This window comes from Lepisma saccharinum, chromosome 6 (assembly GCF_977018435.1).
Source record: "Lepisma saccharinum chromosome 6, izLepSacc3.1, whole genome shotgun sequence".
Lineage (NCBI taxonomy): Eukaryota > Metazoa > Arthropoda > Insecta > Zygentoma > Lepismatidae > Lepisma > Lepisma saccharinum.
The window spans coordinates 9,253,024-9,275,925 of record NC_139234.1 but is presented as its reverse complement, the minus strand read 5'-3'; the positions used below and the strand labels follow the sequence as shown (position 1 = coordinate 9,275,925).

The window sequence follows — 22,902 nt, the reverse complement described above, 5'->3', positions numbered from 1 at the left end:
AATGATATTTACTGTATCTCATGCATTCAGTCCCTATGATATTTGCTGTTTCGCCTGCATTCAGTCCCTATGATATTTGCTGTATAGCCTGCATTCAGTCCTTATGATATTTGCTGTTTCGCCTGCATTCAGTTCCTATGATATTTGCTGTATCGCCTCCATTCAGTCCCTATGATATTTGCTGTATCACCTGCATTCAGTACCAATGATATTTACTGTATCTCATGCATTCAGTCCCTATGATATTTGCTGTTTCGCCTGCATTCAGTCCCTATGATATTTGCTGTATCGCATGCATTCAGTCCCTATGATATTTACTGTATCTCATGCATTCAGTCCTTATGATATTTGCTGTTTCGCCTGCATTCAGTACCAATGATATTTACTGTATCTCATGCATTCAGTCCCTATGATATTTGCAGTATCACCTGCATTCAGTACCAATGATATTTGTTGTATCACCTGCATTCAGTCTCTATGATATTTGCTGTATCACCTGCATTCAGTACCAATGATATTTACTGTATCTCATGCATTCAGTCCCTATGATATTTGCTGTTTCGCCTGCATTCAGTCCCTATGATATTTGCTATATCGCATGCATTCAGTCCCTATGATATTTACTGTATCTCATGCATTCAGTCCTTATGATATTTGCTGTTTCGCCTGCATTCAGTACCAATGATATTTACTGTATCTCATGCATTCAGTCCCTATGATATTTGCAGTATCACCTGCATTCAGTACCAATGATATTTACTGTATCTCATGCATTCAGTCCTTATGATATTTGCTGTTTCGCCTGCATTCAGTCCCTATGATATTTGCTGTATCGCATGCATTCAGTCCCTATGATATTTACTGTATCTCATGCATTCAGTCCCTATGATATTTGCTGTTTCGCCTGCATTCAGTCCCTATGATATTTGCTGTATCGCCTGCATTCAGTCCCTATGATATTTGCTGTATAGCCTGCATTCAGTCCTTATGATATTTGCTGTTTCGCCTGCATTCAGTTCCTATGATATTTGCTGTATAGCCTGCATTCAGTCCCTATGATATTTGCTGTATCTCATGCATTCAGTACCAATGATATTTACTGTATCTCATGCATTCAGTCCCTATGATATTTGCTGTTTCGCCTGCATTCAGTCCCTATGATATTTGCTGTATCGCATGCATTCAGTCCCTATGATATTTACTGTATCTCATGCATTCAGTCCTTATGATATTTGCTGTTTCGCCTGCATTCAGTACCAATGATATTTACTGTATCTCATGCATTCAGTCCCTATGATATTTGCAGTATCACCTGCATTCAGTACCAATGATATTTACTGTATCTCATGCATTCAGTCCCTATGATATTTGCTGTTTCGCCTGCATTCAGTCCCTATGATATTTGCTGTATCGCCTGCATTCAGTCCCTATGATATTTACTGTATCTCATGCATTCAGTCCTTATGATATTTGCTGTTTCGCCTGCATTCAGTTCCTATGGTATTTGCTGTATCGCCTGCATTCAGTTCCTATGATATTTGCTGTATCACCTGCATTCAGTACCAATGATATTTTCTGTATCTCATGCATTCAGTCCCTATGATATTTGCTGTTTCGCCTGCATTCAGTCCCTATGATATTTGCTGTATCGCCTGCATTCAGTCCCTATGATATTTACTGTATCTCATGCATTCAGTCCTTATGATATTTGCTGTTTCGCCTGCATTCAGTTCCTATGATATTTGCTGTATCGCCTGCATTCAGTTCCTATGATATTTGCTGTATCACCTGCATTCAGTCTCTATGATATTTGCAGTATCACCTGCATTCAGTACCAATGATATTTACTGTATCTCATGCATTCAGTCCCTATGATATTTGCTGTTTCGCCTGCATTCAGTCCCTATGATATTTGCTGTATCGCATGCATTCAGTCCCTATGATATTTGCTGTATCGCATGCATATAATCTCCATGACATTTACCGAATCGCCTGCATACAATCTCCATGAGATTTACAAACACGAAAATGTTGTGACCATAATATACGTTGCCTGCACAATGAATATATATCGTCAAAATATCGTTACCTTATATCTTGTGACCAATATTTTCCAATATCGTGATGCTGCTCAGCCATAGTTTCTCGATATAAAACTGAACCTAAAGTCTGATTTATATTTCGCCAATATACGGGACAGTAACCGGAGCGAATTGCTAGACTATCCTATCGACTCGCCTTTTCTGTTTGTACGAATGAATTGAATGAAAATCGGGAACCTTTTTCCTTTACGATATTTCAACTCTGACGCGCTCTGTTTCATTTATTCATTTCTCCAATATGATTCTCAGTCACACTTATGTCCTTTAGAGATTCGCAGACTTTATGATGCGGATTCCGAGTTCATATGCAAGCACCAGCGAGTACCAGCACCAGATGCTGTCTCGAACCGTATACACGAGAAGAGTAGCAAGCCCGCTTTGCTCTTGTGGCTTCAGTTACTCGCACGTTTACTCAACCAAAGAAAATTTACTGTTTTAGCCGACCTCCCTGGCAGGCTGGTTATCACAGCGCGCTACGGCGACAGGGCTTCAGGGTTCGAATCCCGGCCTGGATATTTGGGTATTCTTTGTGAGTGTCCCTTCATCAACTTCATCACATCATCACTCATCGTCACGATGAGCGAAAAGAAGCCGAAAACGCGAAGTAAAATAAAGGAAATCAATTGTTCAAAAGTTACTTTTTAAAAGTAACTCAGTTAGTTACTGGTACAGGTACTTCTACAATTTCTGCTATAAATGTTCTTGCAAATAAATTACACACAATCAACGATAATTAATTGTAATAAAATAAATATATGAAGACTTACATGTGTTTTATTTATGTTCTTGGCACATAAGTCTTCATATATTTTCGTTCGTACTTTGCATATTCCGATTGCGCCTGTTTCTATCGATTACGTTCCGAGCTCAACAAGATCCACTCCGTCGCCTCGACAATGTCTTATTTCTACGAGGGCTATTTTTCTTTCAACCTCCGATAGGGCATGAAATCTAAACCACAGTGAATAGCTAAATGGGTTTATTGACAAAAGTTACGTACACGTATAATCTACTTTTCAACGTAATCACCAAGAAGATTCAGACATTTATCGTACCGATGCACCAGGTTTCCAATAACCTCTGCAAAAAGAGGTGCCGCCTGTCTGTTGAGCCAGGTCTGCACGGTGTCCCGAAGCTCCTCATTGGTGTGGAAGCGCCGTCCTCAACCACTTGTTCATTGACGGGAAAAGGTGGAAGTCACTCGGCGCCAGGTCTGGGATGTAGGCAGGATTCCCAGTGGAATCGTTGAAGAAGGCAGCAACATGCGGTCGGGCATTATCATGAAGCAAAACAATGCCTCTCCGTTTGTTCTGGATGGCTCTGCGTAGTCTCCTCAATGTCTCGCAGTATGCAGCCGCATTGATTGTGGTCCCCGGCTCCATAAAGTCAACCAGTAACACACCTCGATTATATACCAGACATGTCTACGCGCCCTTGGTGGCGGGGGGGGGGGGTGCTTATCACGCTGCGTGACGCCCCGCTTCCTTTCGCTTCACGGGCCAGCTGGCGGCGCAGCTAGAGGACTGACTAGTTCCAAATGAATGCACCAAACCACCCAAAACACTGAATTATTCTGCTCAATTAGAAATGACTAAATACAATTAAGCGAGGATGTTCTAAATTTAGCATGAAATGAAGCCAAGAGGGGATTCCATAAAAATCCTTTCACCTTAGTATCCAGAGCAGAGCATAATTTGAACCAGAGTTGATAAATTTATCTTTTCCCCACGTTACAAATTTTCAAGTTAATAAAATGTTATTTCTATTGCATAAAAGTAACTCTGTTACGGTTACAGCTACTTTATTTTGAAAGTAGCTACTTACAGTTAGAATTACTCAAAGTGTTACAAAAATTAATTACTTACAAGCAGTGACGAAATTCAGCCTGTAGACAAGGGCACCACTTGAAATGTACAGTAAATATGGAAATATGCTCACACCTAGCGAGTTTTAGTTTCTTCCGCCTCCGGGTGAAGTACGCACGAATCAAGGGCACCATAAAGGAGGGACGAGGGGGACATCGGTCCCCGTAATCCTTGAAATTGCCCTCAACTTTTATACCTTAGATTGTATCACAAAATTCACATTGTTGCGGCTCGGATTGTGTGGTTGGTTGCCTTCTGTGGGAAAGGAACGTTCTGCATCGCATATGTGTTCGATGCAGCCAGTAGCCACTCACAACAGACCTTCAACCACGTGAGTGTTGCCACAACTATGTAACTCTTTCTCATCTGCAAACTTTTACTTTTAGAGAAGTCCTGTCCGTGTGTGTTTGTGATTGTCCTTTAATCTATTTCATCTTTTCTCCAGTAGCGGCGATTGGATGCCAAAACTAGAGGAGCAAGGACACTTTACTTTTTCTTGGTGTACAAGGCTTGGCAATCGTTTGCTGTGTTGGCTTGCATATATACAGGCTGAACAAATGACAAACGAAGTTAATAACGCTGTTTTGGTCCCCAGAATAGTGAGATCAACCACAATTAATTATGTAAAAACTAACAATGTTTGTATTATTCTTTATATATCCTTTACTATGTATTGTATTATATTCTATTATACAGGGTGTATCAAAAGTCCCCACCCCTTGTAAAATCCGCAGTGATGTATTTTCATGGAATATGATATGGGCGATACATAATAGGCCTAGGGGGACACCTTTTGGAGTATGTTTCGCGGACGGCCGCTATCTTGGTTCCGCCATCTTTAAATCAACTTTTTTATTTAAAATGATAGGTGGATCATGTGATAGATGACCATAGGCTAGAAGTTCGTTAGGATTACAAATTTGAAATCAGATATCATGTAACTTCATTTGGTGAAAATTTATTTTCAACTGAAAGTGATGTTTAGTTTACCTGTTACAGAATGTGCTCCACATGTTGTCCGTGTTGAGCAATGCACGTGTACAGACGCTTCTCCCAATGTCTGTGGACGCCGAGTAAGGTATGTGGTGAAATTTGCTCAAAGGCAGCCATGATACGTTATTCCAGATGACGAAGATCACGAATTTTCACACCATACACCATAGCCTTAACGTGTCCCCAAATGAAGACCATTGGCGTTAGGTCTGGTGATCGGGCAGGCCATTCAACGGAACCACGTCGACCTATCCATGCCGCAGGAAATTGTTCATCCAGGTACTGACGCACCTGGACGCCATAATGGGGAGCGCACCATCTTGTTGAAAAAAACAGGGAACTGTACCATCTTCCGACATCAGAGCTCGCAGTATCTGTTCCTGTAGCATCCCCAGATATCGTTCCGCATTTAAATTTTCTTGAATGAAAAAAGGACCGATTATCCGTGTTCCCCATATGCCTGCCCACACCATAATCTTCCCTGCGCCGGTCATTTTGGAGGTATCTGTCCATGCGGGGTTGTCAGGCGACCAATAGCGCATGTTTTGTCTATTTACCTCCCCATTTACGTAGAAGTTCGCTTCACCGGAATGGAATATCTGCATAGCGACGTTTGGATTTAGCCGTACTTGCGCGATAGCCCACTCGCAAAACTGCACGCGGCGATCTGGATCGTCCTCGGAGAGGTGTTGCTGCATTTGCATCTCTTATACGAATGCCACTTGTGCCTCTGTAGCACCCGGTACACTGAACTGTGACTCATAGCACATTGCATTGCTAAACAACGTGTGCTTCGCTGCGGTGACATCAAGAAGGACGACAACACTGCCGTAGCTTGTGCTTCATCCGTGACTGTCCTCGGTCGCCCACTACGCGGTCTGACCAAGACCGTGCCCGTCTCCTCGAATTTGGTTAATAACTGTGCCACTGCAACATGTGACACAGGGTGACGTTATGGATGACGCAGATTGAAATCGGCAGCCACTGCACGGGCACTTCTCCCACCCCACAGTTTGACGATCTGGATACGTTCCTCAGTTGTTAACAGCATGGTTCAGCACCTGCAACAAACAGGTAAACATCACTTTCAGTTGCCAATAACTTTTCACCAAATGAAGTTACATAAAATCTGATTTCGGATTTGACATCCTGATGAAATTTTAGCCTATTGTCACATGACCCACCTACCACTTTAAATAAAAAAGTTGAATTGAAGATGGCGGCCGTCCGCTTGGCATACTCCAAAAAGTGTCCCCCTAGGCCTATTATGTATCGCCCATATCAAATTCCATGAAAATACATCACTGCGGATTTTACAGGGGTGGTAAGGGACTTCTGATACACCTTGTATATTGTAAAACTGAACCAATAAATAAGACATGTAAAGGCGGGCGAACCGTAAAAAATTTATGCAACTGACGTCCTGGCATATTTTAAGGAACCAAGACAATAAGCGCATACCCTCGAATGTATGCGGGAGGAGGCGGGCTTACTTCGGGGGGGCCCCTCCCCCCTTTATGTCGTATATACAGGTTAGATTTTCAGCGCTTATAGCGCAGAAAATAAACGCTTTTGAGTTAATGGTTATGAGGAAAAGTTACTGGTTTTTGTGATTTCTTCCAGCACCCAACCGTTGTTTTTTCAGGACACCCTGCGTATGTGGGTGGGTGTGTAGGTGTCCAGATCATAATCATATAAACTCAATTTAATAGTGATTTTACGGTAATAACACTATATAATAATAATAACTGTGACATGCTATGTGAGAGGCTAAATCAATAATCACTTTTTATCGATGAAGTACACCTCTCGCATTTCTCGTACTAAGGTCCGCATCCCATGCGCACCTCTTTCTTCGTTTGTTTCTCTCTAGCTTTGTATCTTTTTTTCTTCCTCTGAATCTTCATATTTATCACGTTCTCTTTATTTCCGCCTCTCTTTCTCCCCTTTTCTCTCTGTCCCTTGTTTTGTCTTGCTTTCTCTATATTTTTCTTCATTCTCGAGTTTCTTGCCACTGTTTTCTCTCTCTTCCTTCAATTTATTCTCTGCATCTATCTTTTCTTCCTCTGTTGCTCTACCTTATTGCGTCTTGCTATCTTTTTCCTCTCTTTCTCTAGTATCCTTTGCTTCTCTATCTCCTTCTATCACTCTCTCTATCTATTTCTAAATCTCACCGAAGTCTCCTTATCCCTATGCAGGGGCGTCCGGAAGGGGGGGGGTCACGGCTCCCTCTGGAAAATGAATGTACCTAAAAATTATATATTTCACACATAATTTCATTTCAGTCACAGTAATTTATGTTAATTATTATAAATTCGTTGAAGAAACATGATAATTTCAGACTGAAATAGTGTTTTTTGAGGGGGCATCACTATTTTGGAGGAAAATATGCGTCCTCTGCCTCCCCTGGAAAAAAATACCTTCCTTGCCTCTCCCTGGAAAAAAATCATGCGGACGTCCATGTCCCTATGTGCTCTAAATGGTTCTGAAAATGTCTCATGTAGCCTATTCAGGTGGTCAAAGATTATATCACAGTGAGCTTTTTCTATTGTTCCTAAAAAATACTAATTTTACATGTATTTTTTATGATACCGTTAGCTTTACATATGTAAATACACAAATTATCCCAGCGGCATTGTATGTGCATTCGTTTCAGAAAAAAATACAAGTTAATTAATGCATGGACGTTTCACAATATAAATGAAATGCTTTCTTTCCTGTATGGCGTTAGGTGTGTTGCCGAACTATACGGCGATGACCAAACCTCGAACTTCTATGCAGTCGAGTTATTCTCCCAGCCAGGGCCGGATTAAGACGAAATTGGGCATGATGCTTGAAATCTTTGGTGAACAACAAACACAACGACGTTATAGTTACGTCACAGCGCAAAGAATAATAGTAACTGTATAATAAATAACGCTGTGTCTAGGCGTTATCAGGTTAATATAGCAAAAGAAAACTGTTCACCTTTCGGAAAACTCTCGTCTGTTTTCATCTTGGCCTATTTCAGGAATCGGCCTAATGCTGCAGCATCAATAGCACCCACTTTAATCCGGCCCTGAGTGACAAGAGTTCCGTGATGTCAGTAAACATTTCTCCCTTTTGTAGACAGGTTCGTTACTGTGGAGACGGTTTGTTCTTGTTTTGTACTGCATTTGCCTAAATTAACAGAGGCAACAGAACAGGCAAAAGGGTGTACTTTATGGGATGCCTCAGCTCGCCCCTGTCTTCTTCGTTCAAATGGCGACAGAAGATGTTGACTGGCAGAAGCACTGGCGGAAGGGGCTGCAATTGTAAATGTAGATAGTACCGTATATAGCTTCCTTCTAGGGGAGGCGGAATACACAATAAAACATTTCGTCTATTTGGAGCTTTTCACTATTAAAACTGTACTCGAAGACAAAAATGATAGTCGGGGGGTTATTTTAAAAGGGATTTGTATTTGCACTTCCCGCATTTCTCGAGTTCTCTGATGATTTTCACTTCAAAATTTTGATTTTCTTATAATTTTGAGAGGGGCTGCAGTCTCATAAGCTCCCTTCAGGGTACGCCAGTGGGCAGAAGCGTGGTTTACGACTGAGGGTAAAGGAACAAAGTGACACCCGTCCGAGCTCTGTTCTTTCACGTAGGCACCATGCGTCCCACGTCTCATTTTTATTGCACATGACTGCACTACATGCAGTTTATATCCTCCACTGTTAAATCCATAATATTTATTTAAAAAGTATAGGTATATGTTGGAGACACATAACATAATGCACAAATAAAATATACCCAAGGTTGCCACTCATTTTTGGCAATAACGAAATCCCTGATTTTTCCAGGTTTTTAAGGAAATTCTAAAATAAATTTACAGAAAATTCTGCTGAGTTTGTACATCTTAATCACCAAGGTTTAAATGCTGATTGCACTTTTTACTAAAGTTTATTCAACACTGATCAAAATTTATGAACAAAATATGCTAAGAAAAACATTTTTGTATGGCATCTCTCCCATCAACAAGCCGTTGGAGAAAGAGTGGAATTTATTTTCATTTACAAATCCTCATTTTCCATTACAATCCTCTAATATATTTCAGGTTTTTGGATGTAATTTGCAAAGATCATTGTCCTTTCCATTATTTTCAACTCAGGCTGGTTTCTAAGAGTTTTTAAAGTTTTCCAACATGGCGACCATCCAGAAATTAACCACCTTCGAGTTAACTTCATTCTTGTTTTGTAAATAGAAAGACGGTCATGTGACATATCAAAATTGGCACGGTGCCATGTACAATTGCAACGTAACTTTAACTCTTACGCTGCTTGATCCTCAAACGTTTTTCGTTGCATATGACTCAGAATGGCTGCAGTTAATGTCATCTATCATACCGATCTGGAATTAACAAATCTGACATTCTCTATTCTTTTTTAGTTGGATCTACTATGTGGTGGCACATTGTAGATCGGATCCAGCTTTAAACTGAAGATCCATACATATTGCCTTATACATAAAATTATTACATGTGGCAAGCCGACGTATCTGGCAGACATGTTGATCCCTCGCACCAGTATTCACAGCCACCATACAAGAAATAATTTCAAATTTAACCTTCCACTCTGCAGCACACAGGCATCAGTCGTCGTTTTCATATTTTGCTGCAAAAATATGGAGTGCCCTACCTAAGACCATGTCGAGCATATCTAAAATAGAATCTTTCCGAAATGAAGCAAAGAATTTTCTTTTGGCAGAGCATAGATTATGTTCAAATACTATGATGTAACTTGTATGTTTATATTATGTATTTTGTCTACATCTTTTTTTTAAATTTCTTATTAATTTTACTTTATTTTTATGTTGTCTTTTCACAATTTTTGTATCATTTTATTCATACATTTATTACAATTACTTTATCAATAGATTTTGTAACTAAATTATACAGTTTATTGTACACTGTATTAATACTGTAATAACATATGTATAAGAAATGTAAATTTAAATGTAATCGAGACTCGGGTTAGGTGGCAGAACAGCCCCAGGCTGAACCTCGCCCACGCAAAAAAAAAACCAGTCACGGTTAGCCTATCTGTGCATAAAGTGGCATTGAAACAAAATCTCAAACAAACAAGCATCAACCTTCATTTGGTGTATTTCGAATATTAGCTGTCATCATTGACGGCGATTGGGTGCCAAAACTGGGGGGGAATAACAGTTACTTTTTTTTCTAGTGAGAGGGCAAAAAGTTGCAAAAAGTGAGGGGGTAAATGGTTCCCTTGCCCCTCCTAATCGCCGCCATTGGCTGTTATATATGATATACACTATCTTCCTACCTGTTGATGGCACAATAATAATAATAATTAATGGGCTTATTAGTGCTAATAATTATTATTGTCGTAATCTATCCGGAAACATATTTCTAGATACGTGCCTGTTTTCAGCTCACCTATTACTGACGTCCGTAAGTGCTGGACACTTATCCCACTGCCCGTGAACGAGCGTAGTATTACTCCAAACCACGTCACTCTTGATGTAATAACCTTGGACGTTTCATATCCACAAAAAAACAAAAACGAAAAAACACTGCATCACTTCTAACACAGACTATGTCACATGCACACTTTGCCAGCGTTAAAGAACAATGCTGCATTTGACAATAAGGAACAGGTTCGCGGGGTCGAAATCTCGATGTTGGATTGTTTGTTTTTTTACTACGAACCGCCTGCCATTGTGGCCTCGTACAGAGTATCGTGACTAAGAGTGCCACCGCGTGTATATATTGCCCCCTCCCCTTTCCCCCGCTGCGTCCTGCAACAAAACAAGCGAGATAAGTGCGATAACAGACAAGAAGTAAGGGTTGGACTATCGCTCCTCGCATGTGTAAAGTAGGCATATAGCCTTGGACACGCTTTTACACTCGGTTGCAGTCATCTGCGTTCAAAGTATGAACGCTGGCGTAGGCACATGGGCTCACTGGGCCCAGGAACTCCCGACATTTTCCCACAATGCATTGCTCTACAGCTAGAAGCTTTGTACAAAAATCAAAGTAGCCTTCGCTTAAAAACTTTGACATTAATTCTTGATTGGCTCATGTTTTCATGTTATGCGGAATTTAACCGAAACGACGTCCAAGTCAGGGATGCCCAAAGGGGGGGGGGGGGGTTAGGCGAGATTTTTGGGGGGGATTTTTTCCCTTCAAATAATATACAAATTCAACATTTATATATTTTTGTAAAATATATGAAGGGCTCGGGTATAAAATATAGTAAGTGACATTTTGGTCATTTCTGAGTTCATTAAGAAAAAAGATTATTAGAAACTATACTGTAAATAAATTGTTTTCGTGTTGTGTTTACCAATTTAAGGTTTCACTGAGTCCAATGCAAATTGTATGACATTTATTTCTCTTTTTTCCGTTGACCCTTTGTGAGAGGGCGTGGAAAGCGTCATATTACATCTTGTTACAAAGTATTACCCTGTATCCTTTACAGGTTTATATAATCTCGTACATTTACATGGCAATTTCACTCGAAAATTGAAGGAAGCACATTTTACTTTGTAACTCAAAAATGATCAAAATGTTACTTACCATGTTTTACACTCGAGCCCTTCATATGTCAAAATATTTACACCTTAAATGCACTACATTACATGATTTGGGGGGACGTGCCATTGGCCTTGGGAAGGGGGGGGGATGGGCACCCCTAATCCAAGTGCTGCATCTGCATGAAAAAACTGATTCGTTTGAATTAACAAACACGGTTGGCTTAGTTTTTTTGGTAACTGTAAACAAAAATGTTGTCGCTTTTACTACATTTGGAATTTCGGCCAGATTCTCTCGTACCTCTACATAAATGAACATGATTATTGAATGGTGAACATTCATATGTTTGTCGCCCATTTAACGAATATTTGCTCACCAGAAACTATTTCTTGGTTATTAGTGTGTGTATATGTGCGCCTTCTGCGTGTAAGAATCTTACTTTTTACAATAGCGAGAACGCCGAAGAACGTAAATCGTTGCCCGAAATCCGTTAGAAGTGGATAAAATTACATGTTACACACATTTTCATGCATACAATACAAGGTCATAAAAATATTGCAAATTCAGTATTTTACGTGGTGTTTCTCACAAATTTCAACACATTTGGCACATATATTGTAAAGCTCGCTACGAAATCGTAAACCTGGGGTGTGATTTTAATGTTTTCGATGGCATTTTGGCAAAAAGTAGTATTTTAGTACAATACATACATTTCACAGTTAGCATGCTCCATGACAAGTAGTAGATTGCAATTTGTTATTGCAGTATTATTTTCCCCTAACATTTTTCCAACGCACCGTATTTCTTTCATTAAAAGTTGAGACCAACCAGAAAAAAAAATACCCTGCGTATGAATGCATTGAAATTTTTCCGCTAGCATAGCCATATTCCTAATAAACGTCATTCAGCATGGAATGTTCCAGATTTTAATTCATTTTGACGTCATTTTCACTTCACCAGTCTGATCTACGCTTGTGAATTCTAATTGGTCCCTTATTCAGTTCTACAGAGGGCTCCGAAAGCATCATCGTATTCTTTTTCCAGATTACAGCCAAAGGTGTGGACAGTGCGTCCAAATGGAATCTAAAGTTGCCGTTGGCAACACTTGAGTGTCATATTTCAATAACCCTTCTCCCACCCAGGAAATTTACTGGTAATTCCATGTGAAGGCGAAGCAAGTCACAGTCAAATCGTGGAGATATGTGCACATACTTGCATGGCGCATGGAGTCATAAAAGCATTGTGTGACGCTGAAAAAAAAAAGCTCTTATCGACTGTTCCACAGCTGCATGTTTGCATTCTGGTTGCAATGTCACTACCAGAGTGTTCTGCGAACGCTGGGTGTTCAAAGTCACGTGCAATCAAACATTCCATCTGCCGGACCCTGTGGCCAAGTGGTTATCACATCGCGCTGAGACGCCAAGGGTCCCGGGTTCGAATCCCGTTCGGACTTGGTTGTTTGTGAATGTCCATTACCCAAGAGGCACAAAACGCGAAGTAAAATCAACTAAATCAATCAATTAATCAGAAAGTTGATCCTCGTACCACTTCCGCCAAGACATGGTCTGTCGCTGGTCGTTGTTGCCAAACGCATGTTTCGTCCAAGTATAGCAACTGACCGTGCTACGAGTCCTTTGAAAGGAAAACATCACCAGGCTATTCAAACCTTTAGAAGTCGTAATTAGAGTGCTGCCGGCCGGGAGAAGGTTTCGCTCGAGCGCCAAATACACCGCTGGACAAAAATAACCGGACACTTGCATTTTTTGTGATAACGAATAAATTCTGATTCGAAGGCTAACTAAATGTTGCAGAAATTATTGGAAATAAGAAAACCTGAATATATTCAACAGAAAGCAAATTAAAATTTATTGTTAATAAGTTAAATTAGAACATAGACGAAAGTTACAGAAAACTACCAAAAAAAAAAAATAGAAAAAATCTTAGCATTTTTTTTTAATATCGTTAACTGGTACTAGTGGGGTATACGTATAAGCTGTCTAGTAGCGGGTGTTACCTCCCCTGCCATCAATTACAGCTTGTAACCGCCGTGGCATACTTCGAATAAGGTTGGCAATCACTTCTTGGTCCAATTGCCCCCATTCTTCTTGAATAGCACGTCTTAGCTCTTCAATTGTTTCTGGAACTATTGCGCGGTTTCTGATATGTCGTTTCAGTTGATCCCAGACGTGCTCTATCGGATGTAGGTCCGGACTTTGTGGTGGCCTTTCTAATCGCGTAATCCCAACTTCGTCCAGGTACTCCGTGACAATATTCGCAATGTGAGGACGCGCATTGTCATGCATAAAAACAAAATCTAGGCCTATGAATGGTGCATATGGTACTACATGATCTGCCAAACATTCTGTAAGATACCTGCGAGCTGTCATTGCCCCATTCTCTACAAGAACCAACTCTGTACGTCCTTGTAAAGGAAACCTCCCCAGACCATGACACCACCGCCTCCAAACGGTGTTATTTCAACGAAACAACATTGTGCATAACGCTCATTAGGTCTTCTATACACATGTTCACGCCCGTCTGATGAACGTAGGTTGAATTTTGACTCATCTGAGAATAAAACCTTTTCCCACTGCTCCACATTCCAATGTAAGTGTTGTGTAACAAATTCCAGTCTTCGCTTCCGATGACGAGCTAACAACCTGGTACATGTAGCCGGCCTCCGAGATGATAAACCACTTTCATTCAGTCTTCTACGAACTGTTCGTGAAGAAACCACAGCTCTATGAACATTTCTCAAACGCCATGCCACAATATTTGAAGTCGTACGACGGTCTCTTAAGACTATGATACGCATGAAACGATCTTCCCGTGTTGTTGTGCATCGTTTCCGACCAGAACCCGGTCTTCTACCGTAGGAACCGGTTGCATCATACCGTCTGAGAGCTTCATGGATAGTACTTCGTGCTATATTTAGCACCCTAGCAGTATAGCGCACACTACGACCATCATCACGAAGAGCTACTGCTTTTATTACCTCTTCACGTCTCAGTTTCAAGCTAGCAAACTTACAATACACTTGCAAGAAAAACACCAGCAATGACAATGTCAATAATATCTGTTACTGTGGTTACTATGAACCAAAATTTATGCCGCTCTAGACATTAAACAAAATAACATCAACAGGAATTGAAAATCAATAAATTAAAACAAAATTGCATGAAATTAATTTTGAGCCTACTAGGTGTTCCAAATAAGTAAAAACGAGTAAATAAATAAATAAATAGATAAATAATAAACGGAAAAACTATGGAAAATGTTCAATTGTTCAATACTTAACTGAGAGCGTAATTCATAAGTAGTTGCAATTCAGATGTCAAATATGAAGGTGTCCGGTTTTTTTTGTCCAGCAGTATAGTTCACAAGGACGACGCTAGATATCATAAGGAATTGAGAGCTCCTTCACTCCTTCGAACAGGCGAAACGAGCGGAATACACTCGAAGTCCAGTAGTACACGAATAACCGTAATTTGTCTGAGGTAGTGGCCCTCAAATATGGATCGTGAAGTGAAAGATGCAGTGAAATTGGGATTTAAGTGAACATAGTCATCATCTCAATGTTGAAAAGTAGTTTAGTCCATCTTACCAATACTAAGTGACATATGAAAATGAAATACATTATTGTGGGCTGAAACTTCCAAGGTGGATAATTTACATGTATGTCTACGATTATATCGCATTAAAAAATGATATTCGATCGTATACGCTCGAGGGTGGGAGACTCAAAAGGGTACGAGCGAGCGAAAGTGGTTCCATGCAGGACTCTAGGTCAAATTCTTTTCCTTTTTCAATCTGAAATATCTGTTCCGTGTGTCTGTTACCTCCCCCCCTGTGTGAAATACTGATCTCAAACGGGAGAGGAAGGGAGTAAAAACGGCCCAGCCGCTCCTCTACTCCCATGATGAACAGTGGCATCCCCAGACCGAGAATTTAGTTTGGATTGGAGTGTACCGACAAGATAATTTCCAAAGAAAGTGGCTGTTCGGACCGGGGTGCTGTATGTCCGTCCACGGCGGTTCGAAGTGCCATAGCGAGCGACAAGCTTTACTTTACATTATGACAGCAAAATCTGCTTTATAAAAGTTCTTTTCCAAAGGGACTTTAAATTATTGCGGTTTGCTTCACCGTAAATGGCATTCAATATTTATTACAGGTACCTGCAAGAGCTTTAATTTGATGCAAGAGTGGGAGGGAGGGTAAGGGTTTGAAAGAAAAATAGTTGATGGGCGCATTTAAGAGAGGTGACATCAGTGCAGTACTCTAACAATGTACACCCGTGCAGATGATAGTACTTAATGAAAGCTTATTAAAGAGTTAAGCTGCTGTAAGAGGTTAATTACCCACTGGAGTGGTCCACAAAGCGACTTCTCAATTATGGAAGTGGTTCTCTGTCTGTTTCACCCGTGCTGGTTGCACGTCTGACATATTTATTACCCGCTATTTCTTACGTAGAAATGTTAATGTCAGTCCATAATTGGTGGGACATGTAGCAATTGATAGTTTGCTGTTCAATCGCGCACGCACCACGAAACAGCAGATGAAACGTCAAATGTAATTCTGTTGTGCGGATTGCCTACCCTGTAACCCATAAAACTTCCAAGTTGAAATTGAAGTATAAAGGACTCCCCCCTCTCTTCCTGTTATAAGTGAGCGGCACATTCCACCATTTCTTAACATCTTGTTGCCAGGGTCTCTCAAGAGGCATTGCTATCAAGGGGATGCGCGTTCGATTCCCGGTGGAGGCACTTTGCACTGTGGTTCAGGGTTGAGTTTGAGTTTTTGTTCTTAGGTCTACTTCATATACAGATAGGCTAATCGGGACTGGACCTACAGTTTAAAGTGGGATCCGAACCACTTTGTGCCTCCACGGGGTATCGAACCTGGGACACCTTGATTAAAATGCGATAATATTACCACTACGGCATCGGGGGGGGGGGGGCACACAGTGGTTCGGTTCCCACTTTAAACGGTAGGTTCAATTCCTATTAACAGGGTGGCTACTCACGGGGAATTCTCGGAGCCAATAATTCAAGCATAATTCCCTTAGTGAATTATTGGCTCCGGGAATTATACGTGAATTTTTCTCCATTGACGTGAAAAATTGTATTAATCCAACCAAATCCCATTGAATTTATACATATTTATTAATGTCCCGAGCTCGAGGCAAGTTTTTCACAGTTGAGGCTTTATTTGTATCGAGGAAGGAAGAGAAAATAAAGCTGCGTCGAAAAGAAAACATATTGTCTCAATCTGTTTACTTTGTTAGTGCCCCTTGCAGGACGGAACATTATTGCAAGATGAGATATCTTGAAGTTGATTAAGTAAATTTGAGTTCGAAAGTCTTAACAACTAACAATTTCTCGCAGATTAATATATCCCATAACATTTGTGACTTGTGTTTGTAGATGTATTTCGATTTTGAGTATGTGAAGTGGCAAATGTAAACTCGGCACCTTAAATTAAATATTTTAAATACATGTACCGCTTAATTAAATTAGAATTTTTGGATAAATTGGAATCCCACAGACCTTTTATATTGTTAATATATTTGTGTGTGTGTGACTGTATATATGTGGGTGGTGAGAGGAGGTAATACGTAAGGTTTGAATACAGGAAACAACTGTTTGTACCCTTGAATTTGTGGAAAGTTCGCCTTAAAAACCGGGAAATATACTTGAATTTTATAAAGGTCTTAGAGTAGCCACCCTGATTAAGGAACATTCTTTTCTTTAGGAAAGTTTGCCGGACCCTGTGGCCGAGTGGTTAGCACATCGCGCTGCGACGCCAAGGGTCCCGGGTTCGAATCCCACTCGGGCTTGGTTGTTTGTGAATGTCCATTCATCAATTTTATCATTTCATCACTCATCCCCATCTTCGCAAATTAGCCAAGAGGCACAAAACGCGAAGTAAAATAAACTAAATCAATCAATTAATATTTTAGGAAAGTTTGTAGTAACGAGTATTTGGAAGAGCGCTTTACTTGCGAACGACGCATTGAACTGCTGTTATGTCCCGATACAGAGCTGGCTACACTGGGGCCTGTGCTAGATAACAGTATCAATTGAGCACGATCCGTGGAACGATGAAGGTAAAAGTGACAGCTTTCTGGGAGGGGTTCATTTGTGGACTTTCCGCCGCCCATTATAGTCACTCGGCAATAGTGAAACTGTGCAAAGAAGAGGGTTTAATCGTCAGCAAAGCTGGTGTGGGTCTCATCATCCGACGATGTGCCCAACTGGCCCCTGCGGTACGTGGTCGGCCGGAAATTGTGAGGAGATCACGGCCCCAGCCTGCTCGAACTACCAATACAGTGCGCGCCATTAGGACATCGGTGACACACGACAATCCCCCAACGCAGAGAAGTTTGGCCATACGCCACGGTATCTCAAAAGGCACAGTTTCCAACATCATCCGGAAGAACCTCTCATTGGAAGCGCGTTACAAAGCGCGCGGACACCGCCTCACAGAGCGCCACATCCAGGAGAGGTTCACAAAAGCCAGAAAACTGTATAAAGCATACCTTGCAGGGGACAAGTGGAAATGGGTGTGTACCCTGGATGAGGGGTGGTTCTACCTAGATGAGACCAACAGAGTTCGATCCATTTTCTACCGTCCAACAGACCAGAAGAGCCTTTCTGACTTTGTGCTGCAGTGCAAGGAAAAGTTTTCCAAGGGATTTCTGGTGTTGCCCGGATATTGCAGTCTGGGAACGCTGCCACTCGTCAAAGTGCCTTCCAACACCAAAGTCAACGCAGCTTACTTCCAGGAGAACGTTATGGCCCCTCTGTATGACACACACATCCCCCACCTGTACGGTGACGAGACCACACATGTATGGATCCACGTGAACAAGGCCTCCAGCCATACCGCTCGAGCATCCCAGGCGTTCTATGCAAGGAAGGCAGAAGAGACAGGAATTCGAGTGAACCCATTTTCGTCCATCCCTGTGAAATCCCCGGACGCCTCACCAATGGACTACTGTGGGTTTGGACTCCTCAAACAGGCATTTGCTCGACGCCGTCCAAGTACCTTGCAGGGTCTTGAGGAAAGTTGCCAAAGGGGTATAGCGAGACATTCCCCTTCATATTCTACGCAGGAGTTTGCTACAGTGGAAACTACGCTGCCGGGTGATCGTCCCATCGAACACAATCGGTGGTGGCGCAAGGGGATTTACTAGCCAGTTGCAAGGTTCAAAGTCGACTATTTTTATCGTGGGTAGCCTTCTGTAACTCTGAATGCCATGAAGGCATATGGAGAACGTGGAGGCAGGGCTATACCACATTTTAATGTGATCACCACCACGCTCCGGCCGCTTTTCCCCCCGAGGGTTTATTTCTGGTATACATTTATTAGAGGCTGGGTGGACCCCAGAGCCGCAGGGGTATTGCTGGACATGTTCTCAACTAAAACAACCTAAAACGGGAATCGAAACAGGGTCTCCCGCAGGGTCTGGACTGACTGGTCAACTGTGGCTCTCATATATCTAGGTACGAGTATATTGTATTGCCTTGCTATATTGTGTAACTAGGAGTTGAAATTCAAGGAAAATGTTACACACGCGCGCGATTTATAATAAACAGTGTAAACTATTCAATTCAACTATGGTCAGCAGAGTGTAGTTCACTTTAATTATGCCCTACATACCCCAAAAAGATAAAACAAAAACGAATAACAGCATTTATTTTAGGTAGGAACTTTGAACAGGGTTTTAACCATTGGTGAACCATTGCTATCAAATATTTGTGGGGTAATTCCCATCAACCTCCAATGCTCCGTACGTCGAAATTCCAGGGCAAGGGAACGGTTAAGAATGCATACGGATCATATATTTTATGGCTAGTATACATTTCACATAAACTTCCCTCCAGTAAGGTACGATTATATTACATGTGGCGCAATCTTTCTTTTGTCATTTTCTTTCCCTTCTCTGAGCATGGCGAATCTTTAAAAATAGCACTGGCAGCTGACCGGAGCACGAGTCATGTTCCATGTCCCCCAATTATGCCCCAGTACGGTTTCACGTTACACGTCCCCCCTCCCCCTTCCTTCCGGCAGGAAACCGCTTAAATTCTCTCCATCTACGATCGCTAATTTTAGTTCCGTTTCCGCTCGCTTCGACACGCATTTCGATATTCCCTTTGCCATAAAAAATGAAGAAAAAAAATGAATGTAACAAGGTTGCCGACCAATTATTGCACATTCTTTGTACTGGTTGGTTGGCAACTGTGCTGGAACCTTCCCGAAATAGTATAGATCAGCCAGGCCCGTACCCAGGATTTTTTAGGGAGGGGCCAGATCCGAATATGTTGATATATATATATATATATATAATGTATGTATGTAAAGAGATTACAAAATTGTTTAAATGTTCTGTTGCTCTCATTAATATACGTATGTATGTAGATCTCTACTACTTACTAGTAGTAGTAGTAGTAGTAGCAGTGGTAGTAACAGCAGCAGCATTAGTAGTGATAGTAGTAGTAATTAAACTATAATAAAATACTGGTAATGTGAATTTGGATAAACAGCTTTTGAAAAAAACCTCTCCCTTGATATTCGCGTTCGCTACCGGTTTAACCTTTTCTAGTGGTCTGGAGAGGGGAGCTGGAATGCTCGTCTAAAGGTCAACGTTTTTATTTGTTTTCTTTGCCTTTAATGATGGTCATCAATTCTTAAGTTACCATTTTACTGTATGATATTGCAATGCCATACAATATTCCGGAAGCATTTTTGGTTAACAATTAGGGTCGTACCAGTGTACAGCCTGAACGGTGTATGATACGTTGAAAATTCAAACACTTTAGATTGAAACTCACCTACTTCCACCAACTTGACCCTCTTTTCATTTTTCTCTACATGTGCTCTAATAACGGAGTTACCTTTGGACACGGACTTTTGAGTCACCCTGTATTTCTAATAAACGGGAATGTAAACAACATATTCATGTACGTTAATTCAAACAATATTGTATTATTTGATTTCTGTTAGACTTTTACTTTTGAATAATAGGAATTTGTCTATCAATCTGTTATCACCCATTACCTAACCTACAATAGCCTGTCCTAACCTAACCTAAATCTAACATAACTCCGGATCCCATTGGCGTCCCTTTTTTAAAGGTTATACACTTATTGAGTAATAATGTACGTATGACATATTTTTTTAAAAAAAATTCGAAGACCCATTTTTGAGAAAATGGCTACCAAAGTTTTCTTTACACCACTTCAATTGTTTTTTTGTTTTTTTTAACCCTGACATAGGCATGCTATATCTCGTGTAAGAGAGCCCTTTAAGAACTTTCCAACGCCATCCGAATCGTTTCTATAGGTGCCCTGGTTGCCGAAATATTATAATTCAAAATTAACAAGATGCTGGAAAAAATGGTCAAAATCGCACAGCTTTCAACACTGTAATTTCGGAAATAAACAGGATATGGATCTGTAATGTCGTATATTTCAGTGTGCCAAATTTCAAATAAATCAAAATATGTGAGGTTGAAAGGTGTCTCTTCACTTGCTGATTTCACATGGAATGCCCCTATGCAATTTCGGAGAATACGTCCATAGATAAGGGTATATGGAACGAAGGCAGGAAAACCGGTGCACTGACCCCCGCTGAGAATCGCCATTCGCAAGAGGTTTTGTAATAATCCGCTGCGAGGCACCACTCACACTCTTGCTTCCACTTATTCTACCAAAAAGAATAAGAGATAACGCTGCTGCACTACACCGCTGTCGAGGTCAAAAACTGAAGTCACCGGACTCCCCTCTCCCCTTATATACCCTTATCTGTGATACGTCGAATACTTTACAGAGAGTAAGGAACCTAACAGGCAATAGGCGGCATCGCTGCGGTCACATGATACTCCTGGGATAGAGGGACGGAAAGGTTAAGATCGATTGTCTTTTGTTGAAGTAAATCGAATCCGAAGTCTTGCCTAACTATTCATATAACACATGTATTACATCAATGAGAGAAAAGCCTGTAGAGTGACAACCAGTGATGTGCCGTAGACTATAAGTTTACGTCTACATGCGTTGTCTACACGTAATCTACGCGTAGATTACATTGGGTTGTAGTTTACATAGACTACGTAGACAATCTAAAGTGCATTAAACTTAATTTTCAAGGGATTCATGAAAGGAAAGTGACATTTTCAACTGTATTTGTTCCTAACGAAATGAAAAGAATCCTATTTACAACAAAATTTATCTTCTCTTCTATTATCAACTATGGAGGAAGATAAGTAGTATGCAAAAAACAACAACAGATGGCAGTCGTGAGGCAAGAGTGGTCTTTTCCCATAAAACACTAGAATATTTTCTATATTAGGTTTCTTCCTAGGTGAGAAATTGTTCGAATTTGGAAGAAAGAGTATGAAAAGTTCTCCTCACACACCAGCAACTGATACGCAGTATAAATTTATTTTAATTCCAAGGCGCCCTTTGCTAAGTTATCACCTTTCGCCATGTTGTTTACATAGATTACGTAATCCACGTGTATAAAATAGTCTACGTGTAGAATGTAGACTATCGTTGTTTACGCGTAGACGCACATCACTGGTGACAACACAAGAGTTTCCATTTTACACTACGTTTTATGTTATTTTCTGGTTTGCAAGTAAGAACTTCTTAACAATGGGCGTCAGAATCGGTAGAACCAAAATAATATAAGGACAAAATATTGATTACTGTACACTATAATTTAAAGCTGAGGCACTTTTTTCTTCATTAAACGGACATTTTCCTTTTTATTTTCTCCCCTTTTTCTGTACCTTCAGCGCTTTCAAAAGTATATTCCCTTGTAAACATAAACACTATACAGGTTACAAGACCAGAAAGATGAGATGAAATGTTTCTTTTGAAACTATTTCTTATCAAGAAATGTTTATATTGAGAAAAAATAATCGTGGGAAAAAGCGCGATATCTTGCGAAAAAATGTATTAGCAGTAACATTTGAAAAAATTGCACAGACTTCTTGAATAATGATATACGTCATTATTTAACGCACTAACTCTTCAGTGACCATTAATTAAACTGTACCAAACCAGAGGTGATGCGGGGAAAGAGCACGCATTCTCTACTTGCATTGAAGAAAAATATAAAAGAAACGAAGACGTGTAATAATAAGTAAAAGTAAACTTACTTTGTGCATTTTCAGCCTAAGAATTCTCGTAGTAAGGCACAATCTGTGAACAAAAAGAAATAATTATCACAGGGTGTCCAAAAGTAATTGAGAATGATTAGATTATGCTATTATCAATCTGGAACCACCATAGCATTTATTTATACCTGTTTCAAAAATTTCATGGCTGGTTACTGAATTGGTGGTCGAGCGGTTTTACATGACACGGACAACTTAAATAAGAATATTTGAGCGGCTCGGACTAAAATTTCATAACCAACA

General features: G+C 40.6%; 1 protein-coding gene across 6 annotated transcripts in view; it reads right to left on the bottom strand.

The window, feature by feature from the left end:
* LOC145988546 (uncharacterized) overlaps positions 1–22,902 on the bottom strand; it is a 193,963-nt gene that overhangs the window by 109,094 nt on the left and 61,967 nt on the right. For all 6 annotated transcript variants that reach the window (XM_083123468.1, XM_083123466.1, XM_083123471.1 and 3 more), the window contains exon 2: positions 22,642–22,684. The gene's annotated coding sequence lies outside the window, so the exon portion shown is untranslated. The remainder of the gene's footprint in view (positions 1–22,641; positions 22,685–22,902) is intronic.